The sequence below is a fragment of the Heterodontus francisci genome, unplaced genomic scaffold (assembly GCF_036365525.1).
Source record: "Heterodontus francisci isolate sHetFra1 unplaced genomic scaffold, sHetFra1.hap1 HAP1_SCAFFOLD_1380, whole genome shotgun sequence".
Taxonomy (NCBI): domain Eukaryota; kingdom Metazoa; phylum Chordata; class Chondrichthyes; order Heterodontiformes; family Heterodontidae; genus Heterodontus; species Heterodontus francisci.
Genome location: NW_027140985.1, coordinates 49,972 through 67,149, shown reverse-complemented (window position 1 = coordinate 67,149; position 17,178 = coordinate 49,972).

Below are 17,178 nucleotides of genomic sequence, written 5' to 3'. Positions count from 1 at the left end.
CTCAGCCCCCCATTCCCCGGTCTCTCTCTCTCTCTCTCTCTCTCTCTCTCTCTCAGCCCCCCATTCCCCGGTCTCTCTCCTCTCTCTCTCTCTCAGCCCCCCATTCCCCGGTCTCTCTCTCTCCTCTCTCTCAGCCCCCCCATTCCCGGTCTCTCTCTCTCTCTCTCTCTCTCTCTCAGCCCCCCATTCCCCGGTCTCTCTCTCTCTCTCTCAGCCCCCCCATTCCCCGGTCTCTCTCTCTCTCTCTCAGCCCCCCATTCCCCGGTCTCTCTCTCTCTCTCAGCCCCCCATTCCCCGGTCTCTCTCTCTCTCTCTCAGCCCCCCATTCCCCGGTCTCTCTCTCTCTCTCAGCCCCCCCTCATTCCCCGGTCTCTCTCCCTCTCTCTCTCTCTCTCTCTCTCTCTCTCAGCCCCCCATTTCCCCGGTCTCTCTCTCTCTCTCTCTCTCTCAGCCCCCCATTCCCCGGTCTCTCTCTCTCTCTCTCTCTCTCTCAGCCCCCCATTCCCCGGTCTCTCTCTCTCTCTCTCTCTCTCTCTCAGCCCCCCATTCCCAGGTCTCTCTCTCTCTCTCTCTCTCAGCCCCCCCATTCCCCGGTCTCTCTCTCTCTCTCTCTCAGCCCCCCCATTCCCCGGTCTCTCTCTCTCTCAGCCCCCATTCGCCACGGTCTCTCTCTCTCTCTCTCTCAGACCCCCCATTTTGGAAAGTGTGAAAATAGATAAGTCCCCTGGGCCAGATGGGATTTATCCTAGGATTCTCTGGGAAGCCAGGGAGGAGATTGCAGAGCCTTTGTCCTTGATCTTTATCTCATCATTGTCGACAGGAATAGTGCCGGAAGACTGGAGAATAGCAAATGTTGTCCCCTTGTTCAAGAAGGGGAGTAGAGACAGCCCTGGTAACTATAGACCTGTGAGCCTTACTTCGGTTGTGGGTAAAATGTTGGAAAAGGTTATGAGAGATAGGATTTATAATCATCTTGAAAAGAATAAGTTCATTAGCGATAGTCAGCATGGTTTTGTGAAGGGGTAGGTCGTGCCTCAGAAACCTTATTGAGTTTACGAGAAGGTGACCAAACAGGTGGATGAGGGTAAAGCCGTGGATGTGGTGTATATGGATTTCAGTAAGGCGTTTGATAAGGTTCCTCACGGTAGGCTATTGCAGAAAATACGGAAGTATGGGGTTGAAGGTGATTTAGTGCTTTGGATCAGAAATTGGCTAGCTGAAAGAAGACAGAGGGAGGTGGTTGATGGCAAATGTTCATCCTGGAGTTTAGTTACTAGTGGTGTACCGCAAGGATCTGTTTTGGGGCCACTGCTGTTTGTCATTTTTATAAATGATTTGGATGAGGGTGTAGAAGGGTGGGTTAGTAAATTTGCGGATGACACGTAGGTCGGTGGAGTTGTGGATAGTGCCGAAGGATGTTGTAGGTAACAGAGGGACATAGATTAGGCTGCAGAGCTTGGGCTGAGAGATGGCAAATGGAGTTTAATGCGGAGAAGTGTGAGGTGATTCACTTTGGAAGGAGTAACAGGAATGCAGAGTACTGGGCTAATGGGAAGATTCTTGGTAGTGTAGATGAACAGAGAGATCTTGGTGTCCAGGTACATAAATCCCTGAAAGTTGCCACCCAGGTTAATAGGGCTGTTAAGAAGGCATATGGTGTGTTAGCTTTTATTAGTAGGGGGGATCGAGTTTCGTAGCCACGAGGTCATGCTGCAGCTGTACAAAACTCTGGTGCGGCCGCACCTGGAGTATTGCGTGCAGTTCTGGTCACCGCATTATAGGAAGGATGTGGAAGCTTTGGAAAGGGTGCAGAGGAGATTTACTAGGATGTTGCCTGGTTTGGAGGGAAGGTCTTATGAGGAAAAGCTGAGGGACTTGAGGTTGTTTTCGTTAGAGAGGAGGATGAGGAGAGGTGACATAATAGATGGTGATGGCAAACACGAGGGGACATAGCTTTAAGTTGAGGGGTGATAGATATAGGACAGATCTCAGAGGTAGTTTCTTTACTCAGAGAGTAGTAGGGGCGTGGAACACCCTGCCTGGAACAGTAGTAGATTCGCCAACTTTAAGGGCATTTAAGTGGCCATTGGATAGACATATGGATGAAAATGGAATAGCGTAGGTCAGATGGTTTCACAGGTCGGCGCAACATCGAGGGCTGAAGGTGCTGCACAATGATGTTCGATGTTCCATTACCCGATCTCTGTCTCTCTCTCAGCCCCCCATTACCCGGTTCTCTCTCTCTCAGCCCCCCCCCCCATTCTGCGGTCTCTATCTCTCTCTCTCAGCCCCCCAGTCTCTCACTCAGCCACCCCCACATTCCCCTGTCTCTCTCTCAGCCCCCACCATTCCCCGGGTCTCTCTCTCTCTCTCAGCCCCCCCATTCCCCGCTCTCTCTCTCTCTCTCAGCCCCCCCCATTCCCGCTCTCTCTCTCAGCCCCCATTCCCGCTCTCTCTCTCAGCCCCCCCCATTCCCCGCTCTCTCTCTCAGCCCCCCCATTCCCCTCTCTCTCTCTCTCAGCCCCCCCCATTCCCCCGCTCTCTCTCTCTCTCTCTAGCCCCCCCAAGTTCCCCTCGCTCTCTCTCAGTCTCTTCAGCCCCCCCATTCCCCGCTCTCTCTCTCTCTCAGCCCCCCCCCATTCCCCGCTCTCTCTCTCTCTCTCAGCCCCCCCATTCCCCGCTCTCTCTCTCTCTCAGCCCCCCCCATTCCCCGCGCTCTCTCTCTCTCAGCCCCCCCATTCCCCGCTCTCTCTCTCTCTCTCAGCCCCCCCCATTCCCCGCTCTCTCTCTCTCTCTCAGCCCCCCCATTCCCGCTCTCTCTCTCATCTCTCTCTTCTCAGCCCCCCCATTCCCCGCTCTCTCTCTCTCTCTCTCTCTCAGCCCCCCCATTCCCCGGTCTCTCTCTCTCTCTCAGCCCCCCCATTCCCCGCTCTCTCTCTCTCTCTCTCAGCCCCCCCATTCCCCGCTCTCTCTCTCTCTCTCAGCCCCCCCATTCCCCCGCTCTCTCTCTCTCTCTCTCTCTCTCAGCCCCCCCATTCCCCGCTCTCTCTCTCTCACAGCCCCCCCATTCCCCGCTCTCTCTCTCTCTCAGCCCCCCCATTCCCCGCTCTCTCTCTCTCTCAGCCCCCCCATTCCCCGCTCTCTCTCTCTCTCTCAACCCCCCATTCCCCGCTCTCTCTCTCTCTCTCAACCCCCCCATTCCCCGCTCTCTCTCTCTCTCTCAGCCCCCCCATTCCCCCGCTCTCTCTCTCTCTCTCAGCCCCCCCATTCCCCGCTCTCTCTCTCTCTCAGCCCCCCCATTCCCCGCTCTCTCTCTCTCTCTCTCTCTCTCTCAGCCCCCCCCCCATTCCCCGCTCTCTCTCTCTCTCTCAGCCACCCCATTCCCCGCTCTCTCTCTCTCTCTCTCTCTCTCAGCCCCCCCATTCCCCGCTCTCTCTCTCTCTCTCTCTCAGCCCCCCCATTCCCCGCTCTCTCTCTCTCTCAGCCCCCCCATTCCCCGCTCTCTCTCTCTCTCAGCCCCCCCATTCCCCGCTCTCTCTCTCTCTCAGCCCCCCCATTCCCCGCTCTCTCTCTCTCTCAGCCCCCCCATTCCCCCGCTCTCTCTCTCTCTCTCAGCCCCCCCATTCCCCGCTCTCTCTCTCTCTCTCAGCCCCCCCATTCCCCGCTCTCTCTCTCTCTCTCTCTCAGCACCCCCCCATTCCCCGCTCTCTCTCTCTCTCTCTCTCTCAGCCCCCCCCATTCCCCGCTCTCTCTCTCTCTCTCTCTCTCAGCCCCCCCATTCCCCGGTCTCTCCTCTCTCTCTCAGCCCCCCCATTCCCCGGTCTCTCTCTCTCTCTCAGCCCCCCCATTCCCCGCTCTCTCTCTCCTCTCTCTCTCTCTCAGCCCCCCCATTCCCCGCTCTCTCTCTCTCTCTCTCTCTCAGCCCCCCCATTCCCCGCTCTCTCACTCTCACAGCCCCCCCATTCCCCGCTCTCTCTCTCTCTCTCAGCCCCCCCATTCCCCGCTCTCATCTCTCTCTCTCTCAGCCCCCCATTCCCCGCTCTCTCTCTCTCTCTCAGCCCCCCATTCCCCGCTCTCTCTCTCTCTCTCAGCCCCCCCATTCCCCGCTCTCTCTCTCTCTCTCAGCCCCCCCATTCCCCGCTCTCTCTCTCTCTCTCAGCCCCCCCATTCCCCGCTCTCTCTCTCTCTCTCAGCCCCCCCATTCCCCGCTCTCTCTCTCTCTCTCAGCCCCCCCATTCCCCGCTCTCTCTCTCTCTCAGCCCCCCCATTCCCCGCTCTCTCTCTCTCTCTCTCATCTCTCTCTCTCTCTCAGCCCCCCCCATTCCCCGCTCTCTCTCTCTCTCTCAGCCCCCCCATTCCCCGCTCTCTCTCTCTCTCTCTCATCTCTCTCTCTCTCAGCCCCCCCCATTCCCCGCTCTCTCTCTCTCTCTCTCAGCCCCCCCATTCCCCGCTCTCTCTCTCTCTCTCTCAGCCCCCCCATTCCCCGCTCTCTCTCTCTCTCTCTCTCAGCCCCCCCATTCCCCGCTCTCTCTCTCTCTCTCTCTCTCAGCCCCCCCATTCCCCGCTCTCTTCTCTCTCTCAGCCACCCCATTCCCCGCTTTCTCTCTCTCTCTCAGCACCCCCATTCCCCGCTCTCTCTCTCTCTCAGCCCCCCCATTCCCCCGCTCTCTCTCTCTCTCTCAGCCCCCCCATTCCCCGCTCTCTCTCTCTCTCAGCCCCCCCCATTCCCCGCTCTCTCTCTCTCTCTCAGCCCCCCCATTCCCCGCTCTCTCTCTCTCTGCCCCCCCCATTCCCCGCTCTCTCTCTCTCTCAGCCCCCCCATTCCCCGCTCTCTCTCTCAGCCCCCCCATTCCCCGCTCTCTCTCTCTCAGCCCCCCCATTCCCCGCTCTCTCTCTCTCAGCCCCCCCATTCCCCGCTCTCTCTCTCTCTCAGCCCCCCCATTCCCCGCTCTCTCTCTCTCTCAGCCCCCCCCATTCCCCGCTCTCTCTCTCTCAGCCCCCCCATTCCCCGCTCTCTCTCTCTCAGCCCCCCCCATTCCCCGGTCTCTCTCGCAGCCCCCCCATTGCCCGGTCTCCTCTCTCGCTCTCTCAGCCCCCCCATTCCCCGGGTCTCCCAGTCTCTCTCTCTCAGCCCCCCCATTCCCCGGTCTCTCTCGCTCTCTCTCAGCACCCCATTCCCCGGTCTCTCTCTCAGCCCCCCCCATTCCCCGGTCTCTCTCTCTCTCTCTCAGCTCCCCATCCCCCGGTCCCCCTCTCTCTCTCAGCCCCCCCATTCCCCGGTCTCTCTCGGTTTCTCTCTCAGCCCCCCCATTCCCCACTCTCTCTCTCAGCACCCCCATTGCCCCGCGGTCTCTCTCAGCACCCCCATACCCCGCGCTCTCTCTCAGCACCCCCATTCCCCGCTCTCTCTCTCAGCACCCCCATTCCCCGCTCTCTCTCTCAGCCCCCCCATTCCCCGGTCTCTCTCGGTTTCTCTCTCAGCCCCCCCATTCCCCACTCTCTCTCTCAGCACCCCCATTCCCCGCTCTCTCTCTCAGCACCCCCATTCCCCGCTCTCTCTCTCAGCCCCCCCATTCCCCGGTCTCTCTCGGTTTCTCTCTCAGCCCCCCCCATTCCCCACTCTCTCTCTCAGCACCCCCATTGCCCCGCGGTCTCTCTCAGCACCCCCATACCCCGCGCTCTCTCTCTCAGCACCCCCATTCCCCGCTCTCTCTCTCAGCACCCCCATTCCCCGCTCTCTCTCAGCACCCCCCTTCCCCCGCTCTCTCTCTCAGCCCCCCCATTCCCCGCTCTCTCTCTCAGCCCCCCCATTCCCCGCCTCTCTCTCTCAGCCCCCCCATTCCCCGCTCTCTCTCTCAGCCCCCCCATTCCCCGCTCTCTCTCTCAGCCCCCCCATTCCCCGCTCTCTCTCTCAGCCCCCCCCATTCCCCGCTCTCTCTCAGCCCCCCCATTCCCCCGCTCTCTCTCTCAGCCCCCCCATTCCCCGCTCTCTCTCTCAGCCCCCCCATTCCCCGCTCTCTCTCTCAGCCCCCCCATTCCCCGCTCTCTCTCTCAGCCCCCCCATTCCCCGCTCTCTCTCTCAGCCCCCCCATTCCCCGCTCTCTCTCTCAGCCCCCTCATTCCCCGCTCTCTCTCTCAGCCCCCCCATTCCCCGCTCTCTCTCTCAGCCCCCCCATTCCCCGCTCTCTCTCTCAGCCCCCCCATTCCCCGCTCTCTCTCTCAGCCCCCCCATTCCCCGCCTCTCTCTCTCAGCCCCCCCCATTCCCCGCTCTCTCTCTCAGCCCCCCCATTCCCCGCTCTCTCTCTCACAGCCCCCCCCATTCCCCGCTCTCTCTCTCAGCCCCCCCCATTCCCCGCTCTCTCTCTCAGCCCCCCCCATTCCCCGCTCTCTCTCTCAGCCCCCCCATTCCCCCCGCTCTCTCTCTCAGCCCCCCCATTCCCCGCTCTCTCTCTCAGCCCCCCCATTCCCCGCTCTCTCTCTCAGCCCCCCCATTCCCCGCTCTCTCTCTCAGCCCCCCCATTCCCGCTCTCTCTCTCAGCCCCCCCATTCCCCGCTCTCTCTCTCAGCCCCCCCCATTCCCCGCTCTCTCTCTCAGCCCCCCCATTCCCCGCTCTCTCTCTCAGCCCCCCCATTCCCCGCTCTCTCTCTCAGCCCCCCCATTCCCCGCTCTCTCTCTCAGCCCCCCCATTCCCCGCTCTCTCTCTCAGCCCCCCCATTCCCCGCTCTCTCTCTCAGCCCCCCCATTCCCCGCTCTCTCTCTCAGCCCCCCCATTCCCCGGTCTCTCTCTCTCAGCCCCCCCATTCCCCGGTCTCTCTCGCAGCCCCCCCATTCCCCGGTCTCTCTCGCTCTCTCAGCCCCCCATTCCCCGGTCTCCCAGTCTCTCTCTCTCAGCCCCCCATTCCCCGGTCTCTCTCGCTCTCTCTCAGCACCCCATTCCCCGGTCTCTCTCTCAGCCCCCCCATTCCCCGGTCTCTCTCTCTCTCTCTCAGCTCCCCATCCCCCGGTCCCCCTCTCTCTCTCAGCCCCCCCATTCCCCGGTCTCTCTCGGTTTCTCTCTCAGCCCCCCCATTCCCCACTCTCTCTCTCAGCACCCCCATTGCCCCGCGGTCTCTCTCAGCACCCCCATACCCCGCGCTCTCTCTCAGCACCCCCATTCCCCGCTCTCTCTCTCAGCACCCCCATTCCCCGCTCTCTCTCTCAGCACCCCCATTCCCCGCTCTCTCTCTCAGCACCCCCCTTCCCCGCTCTCTCTCTCAGCACCCCCCTTCCCCGCTCTCTCTCTCAGCACCCCCCTTCCCCGCTCTCTCTCTCAGCACCCCCCTTCCCCGCTCTCTCTCTCAGCACCCCCCTTCCCCGCTCTCTCTCAGCACCCCCCTTCCCCGCTCTCTCTCAGCACCCCCCTTCCCCGCTCTCTCTCAGCACCCCCCCTTCCCCGCTCTCTCTCTCAGCCCCCCCTTCCCCGCTCTCTCTCTCAGCCCCCCCATTCCCCGCTCTCTCTCTCAGCCCCCCCATTCCCCGCTCTCTCTCTCAGCCCCCCCATTCCCCGCTCTCTCTCTCAGCCCCCCCATTCCCCGCTCTCTCTCTCAGCCCCCCCATTCCCCGCTCTCTCTCTCAGCCCCCCCATTCCCCGCTCTCTCTCTCAGCCCCCCCATTCCCCGGTCTCTCTCGGTTTCTCTCTCAGCCCCCCCATTCCCCGGTCTCTCTCGGTTTCTCTCTCAGCCCCCCCATTCCCCACTCTCTCTCTCAGCACCCCCATTCCCCGCTCTCTCTCTCAGCACCCCCATTCCCCGCTCTCTCTCTCAGCCCCCCCCATTCCCCGCTCTCTCTCTCAGCCCCCCCATTCCCCGCTCTCTCTCTCAGCCCCCCCATTCCCCGCTCTCTCTCTCAGCCCCCCCATTCCCCGCTCTCTCTCTCAGCCCCCCCATTCCCCGCTCTCTCTCTCAGCCCCCCCATTCCCCGCTCTCTCTCTCAGCCCCCCCATTCCCCGCTCTCTCTCTCAGCCCCCCCATTCCCCGCTCTCTCTCTCAGCCCCCCCATTCCCCGCTCTCTCTCTCAGCCCCCCCATTCCCCGCTCTCTCTCTCAGCCCCCCCATTCCCCGCTCTCTCTCTCAGCCCCCCCATTCCCCGCTCTCTCTCTCAGCCCCCCCATTCCCCGCTCTCTCTCTCAGCCCCCCCATTCCCCGCTCTCTCTCTCAGCCCCCCCATTCCCCGCTCTCTCTCTCAGCCCCCCCATTCCCCGCTCTCTCTCTCAGCCCCCCCATTCCCCGCTCTCTCTCTCAGCCCCCCCATTCCCCGCTCTCTCTCTCAGCCCCCCCATTCCCCGCTCTCTCTCTCAGCCCCCCCATTCCCCGCTCTCTCTCTCAGCCCCCCCATTCCCCGCTCTCTCTCTCAGCCCCCCCATTCCCCGCTCTCTCTCTCAGCCCCCCCATTCCCCGCTCTCTCTCTCAGCCCCCCCATTCCCCGCTCTCTCTCTCAGCCCCCCCATTCCCCGCTCTCTCTCTCAGCCCCCCCATTCCCCGCTCTCTCTCTCAGCCCCCCCATTCCCCGCTCTCTCTCTCAGCCCCCCCATTCCCCGCTCTCTCTCTCAGCCCCCCCATTCCCCGCTCTCTCTCTCAGCCCCCCCATTCCCCGCTCTCTCTCTCAGCCCCCCCATTCCCCGCTCTCTCTCTCAGCCCCCCCATTCCCCGCTCTCTCTCTCAGCCCCCCCATTCCCCGCTCTCTCTCTCAGCCCCCCCCATTCCCCGCTCTCTCTCTCTCTCAGCCCCCCCATTCCCCGCTCTCTCTCTCTCTCAGCCCCCCCATTCCCCGCTCTCTCTCTCTCTCAGCCCCCCCATTCCCCGCTCTCTCTCTCTCTCAGCCCCCCCATTCCCCGCTCTCTCTCTCTCTCAGCCCCCCCATTCCCCGCTCTCTCTCTCTCTCAGCCCCCCCATTCCCCGCTCTCTCTCTCTCAGCCCCCCCATTCCCCGCTCTCTCTCTCTCAGCCCCCCCATTCCCCGCTCTCTCTCTCTCTCTCGCTCAGCCCCCCATTCCTCGGTCGCTCTCTCTCTCTCTCTCAGCCCCCCATTCCCCGGTCTCTCTCTGCCCCCCATTCCTCGGTCTCTCTCAGCCCCCCATTCCCCGGTCTCTCTCAGCCCCCCATTCCCCGGTCTCTCTCAGCCCCCCATTCCCCGGTCTCTCTCAGCCCCCCATTCCCCGGTCTCTCTCTCAGCCCCCCATTCCCCGGTCTCTCTCAGCCCCCCATTCCCCGGTCTCTCTCAGCCCCCCATTCCCCGGTCTCTCTCAGCCCCCCATTCCCCGGTCTCTCTCAGCCCCCCATTCCCCGGTCTCTCTCAGCCCCCCATTCCCCGGTCTCTCTCAGCCCCCCATTCCCCGGTCTCTCTCAGCCCCCCATTCCCCGGTCTCTCTCTCTCTCTCTCAGCCCCCCCATTCCCCGGTCTCTCTCTCTCTCTCTCAGCCCCCCCATTCCCCGGTCTCTCTCTCTCTCTCTCTGCCCCCCATTCCCCGGTCTCTCTCTCAGCCCCCCCATTCCCCGGTCTCTCTCACTCTCTCTGCCCCCCATTCCCCGGTCTCTCTCTCGTTCTCTCTCTCAGCCCCCCATTCCCCGGTCTCTCTCTCAGTCCCCCATTCCCCGGTCTCTCTCTCTCTCGCTCAGCCCCCCATTCCCCGGTCACACACTCTCTCTCGCTCTCTCTCTCTCAGCCCCCCCATTCCCCAGTCTCTCTCTCTCAGCCCCCCATTCCCCGGTCTCTCTCTCTCTCTCTCTCAGCCCCCCATTCCCCGGTCTCTCTCTCTCTCAGCCCCCCATTCCCCGGTCTCTCTCTCTCTCAGCCCCCCCCATTCCCCGGTCACTCTCTCAGCCCCCCCATTCCCCGGTCACTCTCTCAGCCCCCCCATTCCCCGGTCACTCTCTCAGCCCCCCCATTCCCCGGTCCCTCTCTCAGCCCCCCCATTCCCCGGACTCTCCCGCTCTCTCTCTCAGCACCCCCATTCCCCGCTCTCTCTCTCAGCACCCCCATTCCCCGCTCTCTCTCTCAGCACCCCCATTCCCCGCTCCCTCTCTCAGCCCCCCCATTCCCCGCTCCCTCTCTCAGCCCCCCCATTCCCCGCTCCCTCTCTCAGCCCCCCCATTCGCCGCTCCCTCTCTCAGCCCCCCCATTCGCCGCTCCCTCTCTCAGCCCCCCCATTCGCCGCTCCCTCTCTCAGCCCCCCCATTCCCCGCTCCCTCTCTCAGCCCCCCCATTCCCCACTCCCTCTCTCAGCCCCCCCATTCCCCGCTCCCTCTCTCAGCCCCCCCATTCCCCGCTCCCTCTCTCAGCCCCCCCATTCCCCGCTCCCTCTCCCAGCCCCCCCATTCCCCGCTCTCTCTCTCAGCCCCCCCATTCCCCGCTCTCTCTCTCAGCCCCCCCATTCCCCGCTCTCTCTCTCAGCCCCCCCATTCCTCGGTCTCTCTCTCTCTCAGCCCCCCATTCCCCGGTCGGTCTCTCTCTCTCTCAGCCCCCCCATTCCCCGGTCTCTCTCTCTCTCAGCCCCCCCATTCCCCGGTCTCTCTCTCTCTCAGGCCCCCATTCCCCGGTCTCTCTCTCTCTCAGCCCCCCCATTCCCCGGTCTCTCTCTCTCTCAGCCCCCCCATTCCCCGGTCTCTCTCTCTCTCAGCCCCCCCATTCCCCGGTCTCTCTCTCTCTCAGCCCCCCCATTCCCCGGTCTCTCTCTCTCTCAGCCCCCCCATTCCCCGGTCTCTCTCTCTCTCAGCCCCCCCATTCCCCGGTCTCTCTCTCTCTCAGCCCCCCCATTCCCCGGTCTCTCTCTCTCTCAGCCCCCCCATTCCCCGGTCTCTCTCTCTCTCAGCCCCCCCATTCCCCGGTCTCTCTCTCTCTCAGCCCCCCCATTCCCCGGTCTCTCTCTCTCTCAGCCCCCCCATTCCCCGGTCTCTCTCTCTCTCTCTCTCTCTCTCTCTCTCTGCCCCCCATTCCCCGGTCTCTCTCTCTCTCTCTCTGCCCCCCATTCCCCGGTCTCTCTCTCTCTCTCAGCCCCCGATTCCTCGGTCGCTCTCTCTCTCTCAGCCCCCCATTCCCCGGTCTCTCTCAGCCCCCTATTCCTCGGTCTCTCTCAGCCCCCCATTCCTCGGTCTCTCTCAGCCCCCCATTCCTCGGTCTCTCTCTCTCTCTCTCTCTCTCAGCCCACCCATTCCCCGGTCTCTCTCTCTCTCTCTCTGCCCCCCATTCCCCGGTCTCTCTCTCTCTCTCTCTCTCTCTCAGCCCCCGATTCCTCGGTCGCTCTCTCTCTCTCAGCCCCCCATTCCCCGGTCTCTCTCAGCCCCCCATTCCTCGGTCTCTCTCTCTCTCTCTCTGTCTCAGCCCCCCATTCCCCGGTCTCTCTCTCTCGCTCAGCCCCCCATTCCTCGGTCTCTCTCAGCCCCCCATTCCCCGGTCTCACTCAGCCCCCCATTCCCCGGTCTCTCTCTCTCTCTCTCTCAGCCCCCCCATTCCCTGGTCTCTCTCTCTCTCAGCCCCCCCATTCCCCGGTCTCTCTCTCAGCCCCCCCATTCCCCGGTCTCTCTCTCTCTCTCTGCCCCCCCATTCCCCGGTCTCTCTCTCTCGCTCAGCCCCCCATTCCTCGGTCGCTCTCTCTCGCTCTCTCAGCCCCCCATTCCCCGGTCTCTCTCTGGCCCCCATTCCCCGGTCTCTCTCAGCCCCCCATTCCCCGGTCTCTCTCTCTCTCTCTCTCTCAGCCCCCCCATTCCCCGGTCTCTCTCTCTCTCTCAGCCCCCCCATTCCCCGGTCTCTCTCTCTCTCTCTCTGCCCCCCATTCCCCGGTCTCTCTCTCTCTCTCTGCCCCCCATTCCCCGGTCTCTCTCTCTCTCTCTGCCCCCCATTCCCCGGTCTCTCTCTCTCTCTCTGCCCCCCATTCCCCGGTCTCTCTCTCTCGCTCAGCCCCCCATTCCTCGGTCGCTCTCTCTCTCTCTCTCTCTCAGCCCCCCATTCCCCGGTCTCTCTCAGCCCCCCATTCCCCGGTCTCTCTCAGCCCCCCATTCCCCGGTCTCTCTCAGCCCCCCATTCCCCGGTCTCTCTCTCTCTCTCTCAGCCCCCCCATTCCCCGGTCTCTCTCTCTCTCTCTCAGCCCCCCCATTCCCCGGTCTCTCTCTCTCTCTCTCTCTGCCCCCCATTCCCCGGTCTCTCTCTCTCTCTCTCTCTGCCCCCCATTCCCCGGTCTCTCTCTCTCGCTCAGCCCCCCATTCCTCGGTCGCTCTCTCTCTCTCTCTCTCAGCCCCCCATTCCCCGGTCTCTCTCTGCCCCCCATTCCTCGGTCTCTCTCAGCCCCCCATTCCCCGGTCTCTCTCAGCCCCCCATTCCCCGGTCTCTCTCTCTCTCTCTCAGCCCCCCCATTCCCCGGTCTCTCTCTCTCTCTCTCAGCCCCCCCATTCCCCGGTCTCTCTCTCTCTCTCAGCCCCCCCATTCCCCGGTCTCTCTCTCTCTCTCTCAGCACCCCCATTCCCCGGTCTCTCTCTCTCTCTCTCAGCCCCCCCATTCCCCGGTCTCTCTCTCTCTCTCAGCCCCCCCATTCCCCGGTCTCTCTCTCTCTCTCAGCCCCCCCATTCCCCGGTCTCTCTCTCTCTCTCAGCCCCCCCATTCCCCGGTCTCTCTCTCTCTCTCAGCCCCCCCATTCCCCGGTCTCTCTCTCTCTCAGCCCCCCCATTCCCCGGTCTCTCTCTCTCTCTCTCTCAGCCCCCCCATTCCCCGGTCTCTCTCTCTCTCTCAGCCCCCCCATTCCCCGGTCTCTCTCTCTCTCTCAGCCCCCCCATTCCCCGGTCTCTCTCTCTCTCTCTCTCAGCCCCCCCATTCCCCGGTCTCTCTCTCTCTCAGCCCCCCCATTCCCCGGTCTCTCTCTCTCTCTCTCTCTCTCAGCCCCCCCATTCCCCGGTCTCTCTCTCTCTCTCTCTCTCTCAGCCCCCCCATTCCCCGGTCTCTCTCTCTCTCTCTCTCTCTCTCAGCCCCCCCATTCCCCGGTCTCTCTCTCTCTCTCTCAGCCCCCCCATTCCCCGGTCTCTCTCTCTCTCTCTCAGCCCCCCCATTCCCCGGTCTCTCTCTCTCTCTCTCTCTCTCTCAGCCCCCCCATTCCCCGGTCTCTCTCTCTCTCTCTCTCTCAGCCCCCCCATTCCCCGGTCTCTCTCTCTCTCTCTCTCTCTCTCTCAGCCCCCCCATTCCCCGGTCTCTCTCTCTCTCTCTCTCTCTCTCTCTCTCAGCCCCCCCATTCCCCGGTCTCTCTCTCTCTCTCTCAGCCCCCCCATTCCCCGGTCTCTCTCTCTCTCTCTCAGCCCCCCCATTCCCCGGTCTCTCTCTCTCTCTCTCAGCCCCCCCATTCCCCGGTCTCTCTCTCTCTCTCTCAGCCCCCCCATTCCCCGGTCTCTCTCTCTCTCTCTCTCTCTCTCAGCCCCCCCATTCCCCGGTCTCTCTCTCTCTCTCTCTCTCAGCCCCCCCATTCCCCGGTCTCTCTCTCTCTCTCTCTCTCAGCCCCCCCATTCCCCGGTCTCTCTCTCTCTCTCTCTCAGCCCCCCCATTCCCCGGTCTCTCTCTCTCTCAGCCCCCCTATTCCCCGGTCTCTCTCTCTCTCAGCCCCCCCATTCCCCGGTCTCTCTCTCTCTCTCTCTCAGCCCCCCCATTCCCCGGTCTCTCTCTCTCTCTCTCTCAGCCCCCCCATTCCCCGGTCTCTCTCTCTCTCTCTCAGCCCCCCCATTCCCCGGTCTCTCTCTCTCTCTCTCTCTCAGCCCCCCCATTCCCCGGTCTCTCTCTCTCTCTCTCTCTCAGCCCCCCCATTCCCCGGTCTCTCTCTCTCTCTCTCTCTCAGCCCCCCCATTCCCCGGTCTCTCTCTCTCTCTCTCAGCCCCCCCATTCCCCGGTCTCTCTCTCTCTCTCTCTCTCAGCCCCCCCATTCCCCGGTCTCTCTCTCTCTCTCTCTCAGCCCCCCCATTCCCCGGTCTCTCTCAGCCCCCCTATTCCCCGGTCTCTCTCTCTCTCAGCCCCCCCATTCCCCGGTCTCTCTCTCTCTCTCTCTCTCAGCCCCCCCATTCCCCGGTCTCTCTCTCTCTCTCTCTCTCTCTCAGCCCCCCCATTCCCCGGTCTCTCTCTCTCTCTCTCTCTCTCTCTCTCAGCCCCCCCATTCCCCGGTCTCTCTCTCTCTCTCTCTGTCTCAGCCCCCCCATTCCCCGGTCTCTCTCTCTCTCTCTCTGTCTCAGCCCCCCCATTCCCCGGTCTCTCTCTCTCTCTCTCAGCCCCCCCATTCCCCGGTCTCTCTCTCTCTCTCAGCCCCCCCATTCCCCGGTCTCTCTCTCTCTCTCTCTCTCAGCCCCCCCATTCCCCGGTCTCTCTCTCTCTCTCTCTCAGCCCCCCCATTCCCCGGTCTCTCTCTCTCTCTCTCTCAGCCCCCCCATTCCCCGGTCTCTCTCTCTCTCTCAGCCCCCCCATTCCCGGTCTCTCTCTCTCTCTCAGCCCCCCCATTCCCCGGTCTCTCTCAGCCCCCCCATTCCCCGGTCTCTCTCAGCCCCCCCATTCCCCGGTCTCTCTCTGCCCCCATTCCCCGGTCTCTCTCTGCCCCCCATTCCCCGGTCTCTCTCTGCCCCCCATTCCCCGGTCTCTCTCTGCCCCCCATTCCCCGGTCTCTCTCTGCCCCCCATTCCCCGGTCTCTCTCTGCCCCCCATTCCCCGGTCTCTCTCTGCCCCCCATTCCCCGGTCTCTCTCTGCCCCCATTCCCCGCTCCATCCCCTCTGCCCCCCCCCCTCTCTCTCTGCCCCCATTCCCCGGTCTCTCTCTGCCCCCCATTCCCCGGTCTCTCTCTGCCCCCCATTCCCCGGTCTCTCTCTGCCCCCCATTCCCCGGTCTCTCTCTGCCCCCCATTCCCCGGTCTCTCTCTGCCCCCCATTCCCCGGTCTCTCTCTGCCCCCCATTCCCCGGTCTCTCTCTGCCCCCCATTCCCCGGTCTCTCTCTGCCCCCCATTCCCCGGTCTCTCTCTGCCCCCCATTCCCCGGTCTCTCTCTGCCCCCATTCCCCGGTCTCTCTCTCTCTCTCTCTCAGCCCCCCCATTCCCTGGTCTCTCTCTCTCTCTCTCAGCCCCCACATTCCCCGGTCTCTCTCTCAGCCCCCCATTCCCCGGTCTCTCTCTCAGCCCCCCCATTCCCCGGTCTCTCTCTCTCTCTCTGCCCCCATTCCCCGGTCTCTCTCTCTCGCTCAGCCCCCCATTCCTCGGTCGCTCTCTCTCTCTCTCTCAGCCCCCCATTCCCCGGTCTCTCTCTGCCCCCCATTCCTCGGTCTCTCTCAGCCCCCCATTCCCCGGTCTCTCTCAGCCCCCCATTCCCCGGTCTCTCTCAGCCCCCCATTCCCCGGTCTCTCTCAGCCCCCCATTCCCCGGTCTCTCTCAGCCCCCCATTCCCCGGTCTCTCTCAGCCCCCCATTCCCCGGTCTCTCTCTCTCTCTCTCAGCCCCCCCATTCCCCGGTCTCTCTCTCTCTCTCTCTCAGCCCCCCCATTCCCCGGTCTCTCTCTCTCTCTCTCTCTGCCCCCCATTCCCCGGTCTCTCTCTCAGCCCCCCCATTCCCCGGTCTCTCTCTCTCTCTCTGCCCCCCATTCCCCGGTCTCTCTCTCTCGCTCAGCCCCCCATTCCCCGGTCTCTCTCTCTCGCTCAGCCCCCCATTCCTCGGTCGCTCTCTCTCTCTCTCTCTCTCAGCCCCCCATTCCCCGGTCTCTCTCTGCCCCCCATTCCTCGGTCTCTCTCAGCCCCCCCATTCCCCGGTCTCTCTCTCTCTCTCTCTCTCAGCCCCCCCATTCCCCGGTCTCTCTCTCTCTCTCTCAGCCCCCCCATTCCCCGGTCTCTCTCTCAGCCCCCCCATTCCCCGGTCTCTCTCTCTCTCTCTCTCTCTCTCTCTGCCCCCCATTCCCCGGTCTCTCTCTCTCGCTCAGCCCCCCATTCCTCGGTCGCTCTCTCTCTCTCTCTCTCTCAGCCCCCCATTCCCCGGTCTCTCTCTGCCCCCCATTCCTTGGTCTCTCTCTGCCCCCCATTCCCCGGTCTCTCTCAGCCCCCCCATTCCCCGGTCTCTCTCTCTCTCTCTCAGCCCCCCCATTCCCCGGTCTCTCTCTCTCTCTCTCAGCCCCCCCATTCCCCGGTCTCTCTCTCTCTCTCTCAGCCCCCCCATTCCCCGGTCTCTCTCTCTCTCTCTCAGCCCCCCCATTCCCCGGTCTCTCTCTCTCTCTCTCAGCCCCCCCATTCCCCGGTCTCTCTCTCTCTCTCTCAGCCCCCCCATTCCCCGGTCTCTCTCTCTCTCTCTCAGCCCCCCCATTCCCCGGTCTCTCTCTCTCTCTCTCAGCCCCCCCATTCCCCGGTCTCTCTCTCTCTCTCTCAGCCCCCCCATTCCCCGGTCTCTCTCTCTCTCTCTCAGCCCCCCCATTCCCCGGTCTCTCTCTCTCTCTCTCAGCCCCCCCATTCCCCGGTCTCTCTCTCTCTCTCTCAGCCCCCCCATTCCCCGGTCTCTCTCTCTCTCTCTCAGCCCCCCCATTCCCCGGTCTCTCTCTCTCTCTCTCAGCCCCCCCATTCCCCGGTCTCTCTCTCTCTCTCTCAGCCCCCCCATTCCCCGGTCTCTCTCTCTCTCTCTCAGCCCCCCCATTCCCCGGTCTCTCTCTCTCTCTCTCAGCCCCCCATTCCCCGGTCTCTCTCTCTCTCTCTCAGCCCCCCCATTCCCCGGTCTCTCTCTCTCTCTCTCAGCCCCCCCATTCCCCGGTCTCTCTCTCTCTCTCTCAGCCCCCCCATTCCCCGGTCTCTCTCTCTCTCTCTCAGCCCCCCCATTCCCCGGTCTCTCTCTCTCTCTCTCAGCCCCCCCATTCCCCGGTCTCTCTCTCTCTCTCTCAGCCCCCCCATTCCCCGGTCTCTCTCTCTCTCTCTCAGCCCCCCCATTCCCCGGTCTCTCTCTCTCTCTCTCAGCCCCCCCATTCCCCGGTCTCTCTCTCTCTCTCTCAGCCCCCCCATTCCCCGGTCTCTCTCTCTCTCTCTCAGCCCCCCCATTCCCCGGTCTCTCTCTCTCTCTCTCAGCCCCCCCATTCCCCGGTCTCTCTCTCTCTCTCTCAGCCCCCCCATTCCCCGGTCTCTCTCTCTCTCAGCCCCCCCATTCCCCGGTCTCTCTCTCTCTCTCAGCCC